Source organism: Bombus pascuorum, unplaced genomic scaffold (assembly GCF_905332965.1).
Source record: "Bombus pascuorum unplaced genomic scaffold, iyBomPasc1.1, whole genome shotgun sequence".
Lineage (NCBI taxonomy): Eukaryota > Metazoa > Arthropoda > Insecta > Hymenoptera > Apidae > Bombus > Bombus pascuorum.
The window spans coordinates 1,315,754-1,333,770 of NW_026869734.1; the positions used below are offsets into that span (position 1 = coordinate 1,315,754).

Consider the following 18,017-nt stretch of genomic DNA (forward strand, 5'->3'; position numbering starts at 1 on the left):
TTAACAGGTTGATATATCGTCTATATTCAACAATCACTTATACAATAATATAAACGTCACAAAGTATTTGGCGATACGTACAATTAATGTGTTACAGAGAAATTCTACCCGACTTTACGATGTCTCTCGATGAATTCGTTGGATTAAGCGACTTTATTCGTCAGTATGCAGCTCTCGATGTATGCGGTTATACCTTAGAAACTGATTGATTTACGGGTAGAGTGGTTGTTCTACTTGTTGATTGCTTGGACGATCAGAACGAACTGACTTGAAAGTGATGATGCTGTGTCGGAGGAGAGTTAAGGAAGGGTGTGTCTAACGCACACAATCAGCGGATTTGTTAATGACATGTTTTTGCCGGAAAAGTGAGGGTAATAGATGTTATTTCCATTGGCTACTAAAATCGTCGATGGACTAGGAAGGGTCTTAACTACCCCTTGAAGGGAAGCTGACAGTAGGTGGCATTGCCCGTGTGCAAAATTAACTTTAAGCGAAATTTTTTAAACACGAATAAAAAGTAGAGGCGAGAAGAATCTGAATAACTGTAATTTGACCTTTCTTCAAAAAAATTAATTGTTAATTAAATTTTCGAATTGTTCACGATAGATTGAAATCTACAGATATAGGTAAATATGCTTTGCCAATATATTAAAGATCAGATAAATAACAATTCATTGCTATTCGAAATAAATACATAAGATCATTCTGTTCGAATGTAAAGTTTGTTAACAATAGATAATAACATTAAATCTCTACATTACTAAAAATGGAAATAAATTTTTATAACAGCGAACTTTGTTTTAATTTCAATACAAAATTTTAATTTTTCAGTTCAAGAAGATAATTCACTTAATGGAAAACATATTTCCATGCATTAATCATACATATGTATATTAAAAACAAAGTGGTATGAACCATAGGCTTTTATATGCTTTACATAATTTGATAAGCTGACCCAAAATTAAGATTGTATTGATATAGATTGTACAAAAATCGTTGGTTTTATAATCATTTAATGCGCATGCAAAATCTGTCCCAAATTCGAAATGGAAGAAGTCATCTACGAATATTTTTCTGAAAAGATGAACATTGAAAAAAAAGAAATTTAAAGGACTGAAATGAAACATTCTCTTTTGATCAAATTCAAGTAACAACTAAATGCTTTAAAATTATTTGGAGAATTTTTGTATTAAAAGTTCTAATGAAAGAATATGAGAAATTGTTTGGGAAATTTTTCAGTCTTTCAGTTTATGAATTGAAATTGCGATCCTTCTTTCAGGTAAAATATGTTCTTATAAAAGTGGATTGTAACTTAATAATTAATTCCATAATTATTTAATTTAAAGAAGAAGTTAAAAACTCGTAAATGACTAAACTTACATTTAATAAAAAAAAAAAAAAAACTGAGTAAAAATTAAAAGGTTTGTAATATGAAAAACTATATTAAATAATGTAACTATGAAATGTACATAACAAAAATTTTTTAAATTTAAAAACATGTAACAATGTAGCTTTTTTCTTCGAAAATTATAAAATAAATTCAATTGCTACCTAATTAAATAAAATTAAAATAATATCAATTTTAATAATAATATTTATATTATATATATTATACATTATATTAACAATAATAAAATTTAATAATAATATTAATATTATTCTTGATGGAATTATTCATAATTTCATTATTTTTTCTTGTGTTTATTTTATTTCATAAAAAATATGTATATCAAAAATAAAATTTAAATATAAAGTTTAATTGTTCAATCTTCATTCATTATACTTAAACAAAGTATACGCTTAATGCGATTAGGTTTCCAATCTCTCCTCGTTATATACATTGCAACATAAATTTCATTTATTTTTCAGAAACTGTATTCCGTAATGGATTTAATTAAGGGTTCCTAACACTGAAACCATGATCTATGCGCTACAACTATTTAACGTTGGAAAATTAGATCTTTTATATGGACACTGGTAACTTTTGACATGTTGTTTCAGCACATGTCGATATCGTTATCCTTGTTTTGTTAAAAAAGGATGATACATATACCAATTTATTTCAAAACATTGTAATTGTCATATCAATCTTTAATATAGCCAATATTGAAACAATTATAATACAAAATACAGATATTAATACAAAATGTTATATGTACGATATTTCAACAAAGATATGAGAAGTTATTTAATATCAAAATTCTATACAAGAAAGGGTATAAAAATAATAAAGGAAAAAAGGAATGAAAACAATTACCAATATTAACTTCATTATTCTATCATTACGTTAGAATTTAATAGAAAGTAGCTTTAAATATCATAAACATATCTTTAAAAAATGCCACAATATTATTATTAGATCGTTCTGATCGTCCAAGCAATCAATAAGTGGAACAACCACTCTACCCGTAAATCAATCAGTTTCTAAGGTATAACCGCATACATCGAGAGCTGCATACTGACGAATAAAGTCGCTTAATCCAACGAATTCATCGAGAGACATCGTAAAGTCGGGTAGAATTTCTCTGTAACACATTAATTGTACGTATCGCCAAATACTTTGTGACGCTTATATTATTGTATAAGTGATTGTTGAATATAGACGATATATCAACCTGTTAACACAGTGTTAACAGGTTTCATTCATTAAACCACCCCTGTTACGTTAACCGAAACAAGGGGAACGACTATTTCGCGGCATCGATTAACCGAATCGTAGCGAGAATTTACGCCTCCCGTCGGACGCGTTTTCCTCGCGACGGCGTCTCTCCACGAACGGTTGTAACATTTGGTTCTTCGAGCCGGATTCATTCGTGAGTGAAAAGTGCACACCAGTAACACTCACTAAAAAATATTATTATTATGCGTTCCACATATGTAAGTGTATATACCGATATAAGTTTAAAAGACAAATTGGCTTTCCATCAATTTTTTTACCGATTCGAAAACGATAATATATTATCTGAAAATTCTCGTTCAACCGTGATTCAGTTTTTTCGTGTATTATGTACGCAAAGTAATTCCAATCTGTATTGTTTTTCGTCCGAAAACCGGGTCGTTTAGTGTTTACTCGCATGAGAGTATTCGTCGCTGTCAGACGCATTAGCCAGATATGTAGCCCATCGGTTTCAAAGAACGTTATTATTTCAACCATAAACATGATCACGTATTAACGTAAATACTATCATAGAAAAATCTTTTCACTGTCATAAATACTTAAAAAAGAACATTATACGAAATAACGACATGGAAAATGGATATTACTCACTAACAACTGGAATAAAATCCAATTCTAAATATTCCAAAAGTTATATTATAATAAATTATTATAGTTATATTATATAAAAGTTATATTGTTAGTATATTGGCTAGAAACAATAAATGTAAATATAATAGATTTTTGTTGATACCAATTTCTACCAATGATTAATTTAATTATATTAATTAATATATATTAATTAATATTATTATAGATACGATGTTTTTACGATACTAAGTTTATAGTTTCATTTTTTTCCTGTTACCGTTACTATTGAAAAATTGTTGCTTATATTTTTATCTACATATGTAATCAAAACATAAAAGATATAACTTAGAAAAAACGAAGCTGGCACCCCGCTGGGGGTAGCCACCCACATGCTATATTTATTTTTTATTTTATTTTATTTTTTTTTTCTTCACCAACGAGATATAACACTTTACCAAATGTCCACAAGGACAAATTGTAAAATAACCAAAATAAAATAAAAAACTAATCACATAAAAACAAAAAAAAAACAAAAAAAAATATGTAATCAAATATTAAATATTTTGCAAAAAGCTATAAGTTTTCATGTTCATGCTAGCATAGATAATCTGTAATAGATGAATGCATATAATCTTCTGAAAAATTGTTATACTACCTAAAATAGCTAGAAAGTTATTGAAATCTTATTTATTAAATGGTAAACAGGATCTCTAATATAATTATTACTATACATACTTATTTCATTCAAAAATACATAGATCTTAATATATATGTAAATACATAATAAAATATATATAATAAATGTTTTTAGTTCTTTCAATAATTTTATTATTATTTATATATGTATATTCATTTAGTATTACTTACTGCAGTATTATTTCAATCTCAAACGTATGTTTCAAATAATATATACAGGGTATATTCTGTAAGTTTAACCGCCAATTTTCAAATATTTCTGATACTCAAGTATTTCTGAGCGGCATTTCCTACAATTTCTGGAAGGAATGTTTTGCACAAAAGTTAGATAATTTTCGATCAACTACATGTTTGTAAATTACAAATTTTTTTCCGATAAAAAGTTGAGATCGTCATGATTGATTATGATTCTGGGATCATTTTGAGATGATCTTGAACTCAGAAATTTAAGTTTAACAAGTTTAAGTTAACAGTATTAGTTCATTCTAACGTGTAATGATGTAGTACAAGACAATATTATTATAATCGTTGGATAAGTTTAAAAACTTATTCATTTGGCAGTATTAGTCTTATATCTAATATATGTTTTAATAGAAATGGGATAATTTTCCATATCGTATTTGTAAATCGGATTTGTAAATCTGAAGGTCATCTAAAAGTCATAGTATTGTAGGACGTTGAATTCGTCTTGACGTTAGCTGCTACTCTGTGGAGTCCAAAATGCCATTTAAAAACTCAAGGTCGCCTTGACTTTTTATTTAAAAAATAATTTTTTGGATATTTTTAATACTCAAACGTGTATCAGACCGAAAATTAAATAATTTTTATCAATAATATTAACAATTTTTGTTAATCGTCGGAAATATGTGAAAATGATTCGTCCAAAGACATACAAAATATATCTCTTAGTTGAATAGCATGTACTTGAACATAAGACGTAAATATTTACAAAAAAAATAGATGAAAGAAAAGGAAAACTGCCGAAACCCGGGGTCGAACCGGGGAACATCTAGATCTTCAGTCTAACGCTCTCCCAACTGAACTATTTCGGTTTGTAATAAAGGCGGTTCCATTTAATTTCAAAATTATATATATTCAAATTAATCAACTTTTTAACATTTATAAAATATAAATAATATATTTTTTATGTGACAAATGTAACATCAGCATATACAAATGTGTCTTATTTCAGTATAAAGTATATTTTAACTATTGTTTTGAAGTTGATTCACTTTTTGTTGCACGTTTGAAAACAACATAACCTATATAAATAAATTAATTATTTGTAAAAATATATTAAATTAATTGTTTGTCGTATAAATTCCTCTTAGTATCTTATAACACATTCGACGTTAATACTAATTTTATTCTGTTTCCAGAAAAATTTGTACGCAATGTTATGATTACATTCATTATAGTTACATTCATTAATAGACTGAAAGAATCACTGAACTATACTTATATCTGTTGAATGTTAGTAATAGAAGAGTAAGTCTTCTACATAGCGTAGAAGATCGGAGCATAAACTAAGGTAAACTCACATAATTTTCTTACAAATTAAAAATTTCCCGTTTCGTAAATTAATTAATTAATTTTACAAAAACTAACAAACGAATCGATTTGAAATTTGGTATCCTATTTTGATATGACTGATACCATAAAACCTCAATATTGTATGACAATTTTAACTAACGTCATAAACGATTTAAGAAAAAAGTCTTTGCACCATTTACTAATGTATAGCATAAAAATTGAGCTTATCGTTACGTAACGAGTCTCATTTTATAGATAATTTTATTATCTACAATTGTTACGTCGCGCGAGACGATCCGTGCGACGTCCCTTTCGGTCTGGCCGCCAAGGCCTACCCCTCGTTACACTGACCTGCAAGAAACCCAAGGAACCAGCATAAACCGAATCTTTTCAGCTTAACTTCGATTCATACAAATATTTTCAGTTTATGGATGGTCATTTGAACAGTCATTAGGTTTATTTCACACTCTTGCTAATTACGGGGAAAGCAGGTGTGCCCTGCTAAACAGCTGATTTTTCCCAAGACCAAGGACACCCATGAGTCATATCTGCAGGAGCCTCTCTCCTCGGATTTGTTTATTAACTTCGGCTATAACCAATGGGCATCGCGGATCGTTACCCTCATTATTCTACCGAAAAGTGTGAACAACGAATCCGCGTCCTTAGTTCAGCAAGGGTACACCCACACCGAGCTTTCCTCCTAAATAGTACGAGATGGGTCAGTCTCTGTTCTTATACTCCGCAAACAGTCAAGTACACTACTCTTCAACAACGCGGAAGAGTCAAGTCATTACGCTCATTCGGTCAAACATTGCTCTACGACGCCACGTAGAGTCAAATCACGTTTATTCTACACATCGGAGAATCAAGTCAGTGCTACAACACTCATCGGGTAGTCAAGTCTACTATTCTAACACGGTACCGACAGTCAACGCGCTAACAACATCAACTCTCGAGTTAAACAGTGTAAGGTCCGACGAAATCCAATCTTATCTGTATACGTTCCACGTGTTGTAAAGGGCAATAAATTCTTTATATTAGATGACTGTAGACGACAGTTATTTTACCACAACCACTCCTATTATCCTAACAGAAATCAGGGGATCGCCCTGCTCGCTGTGTCGATTCCTATATCCTAACGGGAATTTACGACTCCCGTTGACGCGCCTAACCGAGACACGTATCCCCGCGAATGCACGAATTAACAACAATCTTCTATTGACACTTTTTCACGTATGATAAATAATTTTTAAGATACAGAGGAAATGTAAGAAAAAATCCCGTTTTTTTTTTATTTAATCGATATGACGTTTATAAAGTTATAAAGTTGCTTGTCTTGTAGATTAGATTATACAAATTATATAGTAATATGATCTAATCTGAATCGTTCCGAGTCATATGATACAAAAACGTTTCTATTAGGAATTTGTTTCTAATACAATCAGATTATATTCAATTATATTATACAATCAGAATACATACCAGTTTATTTCAAACAGAATATTCGTAGGAGGGTCGTTCCTCTCGTTTTGTATCGAGTCAGAGACCGGCTGAGCATCTTAGGAGCAAATGCAATTCAAATTGTATAATTGAGAAATATTACAAACCGTTGTAAAACGTATATTACTTACAGATTATCCAAAGTGAAAAGGTGTAAATTTGGCTGTATGTTATAGTTTCGGTTCGCGATAAGGATCCCGATATTCTTCTTATTGATTCTTAGGAAACACGCACGTGTGACGATAACTCGACTTGATGATGCTGCACGACGCATGTAGAATGATAAGGAATAAGGACGTCTTTCAGCTTCTTTTCATTTCTGGCTAGTATCACGCGCGACACCGAATAAAGATCAGCTATATTCTTTTTAATAGAACCATCCATTTCTTAACACGTTAATCAATCTGTTAATCAATCCGCATTTCTCATAAAAGGATAGTAAACTTTTATGACGAGAAACCATTAGTACTGAACGAAAAACCTTTGGAAAAGCTGAATAATATAAATAAAATAATTGAATTTTAGGTTTTTGTCATTTTTATCACTATAATATTAATTATTTATATTGACGGTATTATAAATTATAATAGTATATACTATAATAGTATATAATATTATAATTTATAACTACATAATATTATATAGTGCTTTAAGTTAATAGTGTTATATATTAAGACGTCCTTAGTGAGGAGTGCCCACACTTCTAGCAGCAAAATGACGTTCGGTCCCGCGCGATTCTTCTGACGATGGATATAATAGCACGTACATGTTCCGTATACTTTGTAGTTGCAGGCGACTGACTTGCCGAGGTAAGTCGCAACTTTAGAGTCGCGCGCGATCCTTAATCGCGGTAGTAGGAATAAAAATTGTGCCATATTCGGCAATGGATTTTATAATCGCGTGGCTAATCGCAAATGGAAAGCACGCTTCAGACGGCAACGTTGGAAGACCAGAAAAATAAAGCTCTTCTGTCTCACAAAAGAAAGATACGTACATATGTGTTTCCTTATTCTTTCAAATTTTGGCGCTGCTGCGCCAATTTACGGCTATTAAAATATGGAGAGGACTTGGAGAGGTATTATAAGGAACTTCACTTTTCTAATATTCACGTAATTGCTCTACACGTGTGATACTCGCCAGAGATCTAGGGCATAAGATTTTCACACTGCGCTTCTCTCTTTTCTCTCAACGGAGTCCTAGGCCATCGTACAACGCTCGCATACATACTATGAAGGGGATACATACTTGTGTGTGGTTGTGCTATACGTTCCTTCACTCTCGCACGTACAATACAAATGTACCATATGTGGCTCTTAGTTTGAAAAACCTGTCTACGAAGTAGGAAAGGTGATAAATGATGAAATTTTGTCAACACTGGTAACGAGTCAACAGTTCAGTACTTTCCTCGGAATCTTGAGGGAGAAAAATTACCTAGAGAAAATAATAACAAATTTGTTAAGTTTATTAATATATTCACATAGTAGACCGTAGACGATACATTTTATGTCTCATGAGACATGCGACATGCCGCGAGACCAAGCATAGATTTTCAAATTTTATAGTTGGACATAGATACACAACTGTCTTGTAACTATACTATTATTATCAGTACCAGAAATGCGTTCGGTTGCCGTCGATCGTTTGGTAGCCGACATATTATCTTTGAAGAGAACGCTTTGCATATAGTAAGTATCTATACTAATAAATTGCATGTATGTCTTTAACATTATTATTTTGTATAGTGCTTCTCCCTATAATATATATTAATATATAATATAAAATTTAAAATTTATTTCTGGTGACTTAAAGGACATAAGTATAACTTGTATGGCTTGTGTATGGCTGTGCATTACGTTATTTGCAAATTAATTTAAGTTTTTGGAATTATCGTAATATCGAATGATTATTCTTAGGAAGAAAATTACTCTGTACATGCACATATCTTAAGTTGCTAAAAGTTAAATTACAAAGTTAAATTACATGTAATGGATTAATAGTGTAGGATAATTAAAAAGAGTGTCATTTTTTATAAATTACGAAAAAGTTACTTATATCTGAACTAAGAAATGTCATAAATATCATAAAACGGAAGCAGAAGAAATAACATTGAAAGAGAGAATGAGAAAGAGTAATATTTTAAACGTAAAGGTTAGGTGTTAAATTCTACTCAAATCAAATAAAATATTTAATTAAATATAAAAAAAAGTTAAAGTATTTACTTAGTTATGTTTATTCCAAATTGTTTGTTTCGGTATAATTTTTGCAAAATATTAAAGAATATATACTTGCGTAAATAAGAATATTACTTTGAAAGTCGAAACAATCATATAAACATTGATGTAGGAGCATTATAAATTCATAATTTTATTTTGTATACTTTGTTTGATAGAGAAATGAACATCTTTTTGCCCATTAGCAGTTGGTAGATAATGGTATTATATCATGAGACGTAATTTGATATGCCAGTTCTGTTAGATGGGAACACTAGCTGCTTCGCATGTATATACAAGTTTCCCCTGAACCAAAATAAGAAGAGAAACCTTTGTTTGAGTTAATGAATTAAAAACTATTTGAAAGTGATCTGTGGAACAGTATAATTCAGAGAGATGAGGACGGAAGTTACAGAGTCACAACCTTTCAAAAACTTAAAAGAATTATTCGATAACGTGGGTAACTTGAAACCATGGCCAGAAATTGGAGAACTACGAGATTCAACTGATTATGTGTACAGTGGTTTAGAAATAAGCGCAGGAAGAACGCGGTTAGAAAAATTGGATAGAGAAGTACATCCGAAAACGTTGCTCTGTCATGATATGAAAGGTGGCTACCTAGAAGACAGGTAATAGAAATCACTATATTTATTAATTCATATATTATACATAATATACCCGTGATTTTTCAGATTTATATATGGATCAGAATCTTATGATTCTTACCTATTTTATCACTGGAGTGTTATTGACACTTTTGTGTATTTTAGTCATCATTTCATAACTGTGCCCCCTTTTGGATGGATTAATGCAGCACATAATCATGGTGTAAAAGTTCTTGGTACTGTAATTACGGAAAGAGAAGGTATCTGGGATGTTATACTTGAATCTCATGAAGAAGTAAGAAGATTTGCAGATGCACTAATACTTGTTGCAAAATTTTATAAGTTTGATGGCTGGTTATTAAATATTGAAAATACCATTAAAAGTGAGCAAGTTAATAATTTAATTTATTTTGTAAAATATCTAACAGAAAATATTCATGAAGCAATTAGAAATTCTGAAATTATATGGTACGATAGCGTAACCAATGAAGGAAAATTAAATTGGCAAAATGAGCTTAACAGTAAAAACATGTAAGCTTATTACACTCTTATACTTTTACAATTGTTTCTGTTTGTAAATTTTATTGAATGTTCTAAGTACAATATTTCAGAGATTTCTTTTTAAACTGCGATGCCATTTACTTGAATTATAACTGGATGAAATCAAAATTGAAAAACAGTTTGGCACTAGCAAAAACTCACAGTCGAGATATTCATGATATATATGTAAGAGTTGATGTTTGAGGTAGAGGTTGTCCTGGCGGTGGTGGATTTAATTCATCATATGTAATTACAATATTACTTATTTTATTGTAGCATATAATATAATATCGTTTAATATTTCATTAAACCATTATAATCTACAGGCTTTACAAAAAATACGACACGAAGGACTTTCTGTTGCACTTTTTGGTCCAGGTTGGACTCACGAATTTTTCGGATCTAAGACATTCCAAGAAGTAGAAGATCTATTTTGGGCACAGTTGTTTCCTTATTTATATGTTCATGTACCTATCTACGAAGAAGAAGTATTCAAAACATCATTTTGCCGTGGCAGTGGTAGCATGTATTATCGCTGTGGTCAGGTATGTCAAATTTTGACAAACACATTATTTTTAACAAACTGAATTTATCATAAAAGATATAACTTAGAAAACACGAAGTTGGCACCCTGCTGAGGGTAGCCACCCACATGCTATATTTATTTTTATTTTATTTTTTTTATTACCAATGAGATATAACACTTTACCAAATGTCCTTCATGACAAATTGTAAAAACCAAAATAAACCATATATAAAAAAAAAAAAAAAAAAAAAAAAAACTGAATTTATTACATGAATATATTATAACTGAGATGCACATAGTTTATGCAGGCACTATATGAAAGGGATGGAAAAAGATTTAAACACAAACCATTTTACAATTTATCCCTGCAAAATCCAAAAATTTCAGTACCTATACCGCACATGAAATTTACATCATCGCCTCAACTTCCAGAACCGAAAAGTGAAAACGATCGAAGTGAGTGTTCAAAAGAACCGATACAATATGTTTATGAAACGAGGAAGAATGTTATTCGAGTATTAAAAAATGTTGTAAATATTGAAAATAAAATGCCAATGCTATATGTAAATAGCTTCGAATTTTGCAGCGAGTTCTCTTTCAGAGGTGGTGGTTGCATAGAATTAACTACAAATGATCTTACAACTAGGTCATATCACAGGTGAAGGAGTTATATATTTTGTAATTAAATTTATGATACCTCGCACAATTGTATTTTATATATTAATTATGTGTTTAAATTCATTTACAGACTATTTCTCGTTCACATCGAATTTCAACAAGACATTGTAGCAATCATTGCTTATAAAAAAATGGAGTCGTCCATAGCAAATGGAAGTCAACCCGAACCAATACTAGTTCTCGGCAATAATACATTCTTAAAATCCATTGTTCATTATAAATCAAGGAATTTGGTTGCCAACTGGAAAAGATGGTAAGTCTACACAATATATAAATTGAAATATTTGTAACATAAAAAACAAGATCACAGAATTTAACAAGTAACCGTGATAGTTAGATATTCGAGATACTATCAACAATGATCTTAGGTTCAATAACGAATCCGCGGTTAACGGGATAACGAATATACTTTCTTCCAAAGTCTAAGTCGGACTGTTTGCTAAAAACGTGAAATATCCACTGATCGTAAGGACGTTGTTTTACTCGCTGATGAGATCGCACGAGAATGTTCCTCTCCATCACAGTGATGCTACAGAGAAAAACTATGATGGGGTGTGTCTCAGGTCACGAGATGATCGGATTCGTCGAGGACAACCCTCGTTCAGAAAGTGAGGGAAATGGACGTTGCCGTTAATTGGTTAATTTCTATGTATTTACTTAAAATTCTATATAAGAGTTGGTCGCAAATAATCTGTTAATTAAAACAGAAATTTCTATGTTGGTGGTTAGAGAAAGATGCTAGCCGCCATTGAAAGAAAGTTGCTAGCGGGAAACGTCGTTCGTGAGGAAAGCAGATCTGCCGTATCTTCCGGACTGTTAGGATAAAGACTGTTTGTCAATTTGAAGGACCTTAGTCAATTAAATCCTAAAATTTATAGCGGGTCCTCAGGCTAGCTAAACATATACTGTGAATGATGCATCGACATCTGGCAATCATGTTGCGGGAATAATTGGGTCTGTGTGTGGCGAGCCACGGGGCAAAGACGGTTGGAATGTTTACTGTTGGATGTCGGTACAACTGTTTCTGTTTAAGGAGATCTATGCAATTCTATACCTTTGTTAGGTAAAATGTTCATCCCGTGACCGCGGCTACGTTCGGCGACTAGTGGTCGCCTCGAGCCCAAGCTCATTATCGCAAATCTCGGACGATTATAATCGGTTTAATTCACAAAGATTTATAAGGACTAAAGATTTATAAAGATCAGTTTAATTTATTAAGATTTCTGATGACTACAGATTTATGATGATCGGTTTAATTTATAAAGATAGTGTTGGGAAATTTTCCAAAGAATTCCATGGGGAAGGCCCGGTGTCCTTTCATCTTCTACATATATATGCAATTGGTTACATGCTACAAACGGACTAATTACAATTAGCAATAGTTATTACCATTAATAGCTATTATTCAATATAAGGAACGTGTTGAAATTACATGATTCTCAGGAGCATATAACTTTAAGACTATTTTTCATTGTGCTATGCTCTTGGGATCTGCCATTTTAAAGTACGATAAACTAGGGCTCGAGCTTAAGTACTTAGAACTACGACATAAGACACAAAATACAGTTTTTAACTTCTAAGTTAAGAAAACGAAATTTTCGAATGAAAGTATATTGCATTACGTGAAATTTTGAAATATTTACAAGACTTTTCGTTTGCATATTTTAAGAACTTATATAACAGTAAAAGAAAAGCATCTATTTCAATGTCGAAAATTAAGCAAATTAAATCAGAGGAAATAGTTGATAAATTATGATCTTATGTTGAACTGTTAGTTTCAGTTTCTTTCTATAAAAGGCTTCATGTGGTGCTTTTAACAAAGATAGTTGTGGTATTATCTTAAATTTCAAATCGTAAATGGAGATATATTAAACCTTTAGTTTGAAAATTAATTTGAAGTTTTTACAAGGTGTCTTTAAGTTCATAATCTTTTTTAACTGTTGCATAAATGCAAAAAAATATTCTATTTAAAGGACAATTTAAATTGAAAAAAATTCACACAGGAGAATATTAACAATAGTTTTACTATTAATTCTATGTAAAAAGAGGAAGTAAACAATATTCAAATTATTGATTTATGTAAACTTATTTTTATTCGTTTTCTGAAATTACATAAACTTTTCTAAATTCTATAAAATAAAAATCTTTTTCAATGGAAGAACATTTTAACAAAAAGAGTCTCTTAGATTTACAGAGTATACAGAAAAATGTTGTATGTTTCTGATTTTCCCAACAAAATCATACAATGCATAGAAATGCCAATATAGTCTGATGTGTGATCTCGAAATTCTAAAAGCGTCGAAGAAGTCACGTTCGTATTAATGTTCGTAATACTATATTCTTTCTATTTAACATGAAATTTTCCTTTTCGTTGTCAGTGTTTACCGAACGAACATGAGGACTGTGAACGAAATTGGTATATCTTTTGCGAGGAGTAACGTCTGCTATCTGGGAAAGATCGTCCTCAAACAAAAGCATCGACACCTGGACGGTAAGTCTGCTTCTCGTACTTTATACTGTCGCTCCCTCGATAAATGTACGTAGCAGGTGGATTGCGTCACAGTAAAAGTGTATTACCAGAGGACGAGGGTTTCGACCGTGTAAAAACCGTTCTCCGACTATCAGACCTGGCTACAATCATCTTTTAATCTTTGAGAACCACTCTAGTGAAAGGAATACTAACGTTTCACCATAGGATGTCTATCCAACATATCTTATCGCTCAATATTTCATGGGTCGGCTTCGTGATTATAGGATAAGCCCATTTCTCATTGGTCGACCCTACATTATTATGGGATTAGATCGAGATGGCGAAGTTAATCTTTGTTAGTTTTCCTTCTCTCGCTTTTTCTTTTTTTGCTTATTTATGCACAGACGCACGAAAACATTTGAACAGTCATGCACATATTTTTTGATATTACATATTATGCGTGTTGTACGAAACATTTTGAAATTCCGTTAAAACTGTTATGAGATTCGACTATTATTTTTATATTGGTGAAGTTTGAAGCGAATCTGAAAAAATATATAAAAATTACAAGATACCTAGTACAAGTATACATATATTTTGTACAGATCACAAGAATACTTAAGCAAGAAATTATTTATTACTAGATTCTGGATTTTTATGCAAATTGATATTTTTGGGAATGTAATTAAGAAAAGTAGAATTTATATAGAAAATTGTGTAATTATTTAGAACGCTGCTGTTTTGGATTTCCATAATTTTTTCATATGTTGTAGAAATCAACATTTTTAACAACTTTTTACTGCCGGACTCTTGTAGTTTTCAAGATATTTTCTTTCTTTTTCTTTTTTTTTTTTATTTTATTTTATTTTGGTTTTTACAATTTGCCCTGAAGGACATTTGGTAAAGTCTTATATCTCATTGGTGATAAAATGGCCTGATAAAATGATACTTAATTCTAACCTATACATATAAACTATAAACAAAAGATGAGAATTAGGTTTGGGTTAGCTGTTATTTTATTGGATTAGACTTCACAGCGGTCGAGAATCAGCATACGTTGTCTCGGGCGCATAATCGTGCAACAGGTACAATTCACTGTAATATCGACAAATTTTTGCAAATGTCTCGGATATTAAGACCGAGCAGCGGTTATACGTGCAGGAAAAAGTTGTTTAGAATCATGAGCCCGACAATATATTAAAAAAGCATAAAAATTCAAGACGGCGGCAGCTTTCTAAATAATTACCATGAATTGTTTTAAGTATCAAGTATCATGTATATGCCAATAATAGGTAGGTAACTTGTTTAATTTTTCTTACGACTTTGTTTTATTAAATTCCTTTAAGGTTTCCTTATGGTTGATTATATTATTTAGGTCAGGAAGCAACACTTCGATAAAGCTCTGTATTCGTAATAAATTAAATTCGAGATCTGCTGAAATGGAGGAAGAATTTAAAGCGTGCGCTACTTGAAATATCAGCGAACAAACAATTTTAGAACCGGATAATTCTTGCAATATTTGTTGTAGATATTTACTTTAGAAAATGTTATTTGGATAACATTTTTGATTCAAATTTTATTTCTGGCGGTTATGAGCCTTATCTTTATAAAAAACAGAAATATTTACGTATATGTGTATACTTGTTTATGTATATATTGATAATATCTGTAGAATTTTGAACAGTCGTAATGTCGTGACAAAAGTGTCATCAACTAATCTGTGCGCTGTGTTTCACTTTTTTATTCCTGTTAAATTAAATTACATCTTCGAGTAAATTTTAGCGATAAGAAGCTTTTCCTTTAAGATATAGTACCTATGAGATAGGGAGGGGTTAGGTTACACAGATTGTACGATTTTCTTTTTCAGTTACAGTTTTTAATTACAGCAGCTCAGGTATTTACTTAACTCTTTCGTTTCTATGGCTGAAATATTTAATAAATGGTCGAGATAATATTCCTCGGGTGACACTGTGGAGGAGATATCTCGTGTAACTATTTATCAAAACGATGCAAAACGTGTAAATTGGATTGCCGTATCTGTCTCCGATTGTTCATCTAGTTCCAACTTGAAAAACTTAGATATTCTTTATTTCCCCGAGAACTGTTGGATTAAGGAAATTGATTGGAGATGATCGTTTGTTTGATTTTAAAATATAACAACTTTAACACTAGGTTTACGCACATTTCGAATGCGTCAAATAGACGCGTATAGATATAGGTATACTACACAGAAAGCTTGGAAACTTTGGAAAGCTTTGCAAAAAATGAATTTCGATATACATTTATATTGCTAAATGGATAAAAGTTAATGGCAGAGAAATGTAAATGGCTCGTGTAATTTTCCGCATGAAATTCGAAATACGTCGAAATGACGTCTCCCGTAAATTATATCACTTCGATGAGCTACTAAAATTACAAGCGTTTATGCGTTTTGATTGCACCGAACCGTTTCAATATAGTTTTAACTCTGATTTCGTTTGCATCCATCTGAAAGTGGTTTGTACAGGACGCATATTGATCGGTTGCCGTGTACACCGTTAATTTTCCAATCAGCGGCATTTTGAATATAGTGACGACATTTGCGCTTTAGTCGCGTAAATGAACTATGGACGACTTGGTTACGATGGATTAATATCCGAATATTAATATTAGGTGAAAATATTATCATAAAATCGGACAGTGGTTAAAATTTCCAACCTTCGATGAAAACATTAAGTAGAGTCACCGATTAGATGAAAACGTGGAATAAAACCTCAGTTGATATACTAAATTCTTTTTTTTTTTTTTTTTTTCTTCATTTAAGCTTAGATATTCAAACTTTTATCTTATACCTAAATAAAACAATTTTTATATTCAAGATATTGATACATATATCGAATCACTAAGATATTGCAGGTTTATACAGCTTTAAAAAATAGTCTTCCTTTGCTATCAAATTATAAGTTTTGCTTTGCCGATAAAAATCTCACTTGCTCGTTTACGATTCCTGATCCGAAACATAAATAATTATAGTTTTGTTAGTCAAAGCTTGATTTTTCCTTTATACGAAACAACATGAATTTGTGTATATTTAAAATTACGAAAGTAAACTATTTCGTTTAAAACAATATTTTAGTGCATTAAATATAAATTTTATTCAAAGTTATAGAGTAATTTTTATTTCTTCCAAAAATGAAATTTAGTATATTCTACATTGTGTACTGCCGTATACACCGGTTAATAGCTAAATATTGTATCAATATCGTTTTCAATTTGGGATTTAATATACGTATCAATGTTTTCAATATAGAAATTCAATATAAAAATGAAATGGTAACTGCAGAAACCGAGAATTGGTAATTAAAAGAATAAATGCTATTATTTTCAAGCGCTACGTTAACAGGTTTCATTTACGGAAAAATTTCCAGTTAAGAGGAATATTTTCCATTATTTATATTTATAAAAGAGGGATTTAAAAATTACCTCAGTGGTAGAACATGTTCCAGGAACGAAACAAATGGTGGTATATACTCGTCAATGAATGTAACTAAATTTTTACATTTTAAAAATTCGACGTTACTTGTCGAATGATGTACATACGTACATACATATGTACATACGTATACAATACTTATATACGTATATTTGCAAATACTATAATTAATTTAACCGAGGTTGATTCTTTTTGTAAATTTTTAATTCATTAATTGTAGACGTTTCTGGTTAAGAAATGACCTAGTTATCAACAGGTTAACAATTTTCTATCTGCCTTGGCCAGTATGAAATTATTTGAAATTTGATTTTTAATCGTATCCATCGGCACACTCGGTGCGTGAAAAAAGCAATCGCGTGAAGCTTAGCCGGGCAATCGATGCGTTCCAATGATTTGTTGCAGCATGGTCCAATACCGTTTAAACCGTAACCGACAATAATCAACAGTTTCACTGACCACGATGATAAAGTTAACGCCAGCAATTTTCGGGCGTGCACCAGACACTAATAGCTGTCATCCATTACGAGCTCTGATGTTCTC

General features: G+C 31.1%; 1 pseudogene; it reads left to right on the top strand.

Annotated features, from left to right (window-relative positions):
- Nucleotides 1-9,503: 9,503 nt before the first annotated feature.
- On the top strand, nucleotides 9,504-15,361 carry LOC132915693 (uncharacterized; annotated as a pseudogene).
- The last annotated feature ends 2,656 nt before the right edge of the window (nucleotides 15,362-18,017 follow it).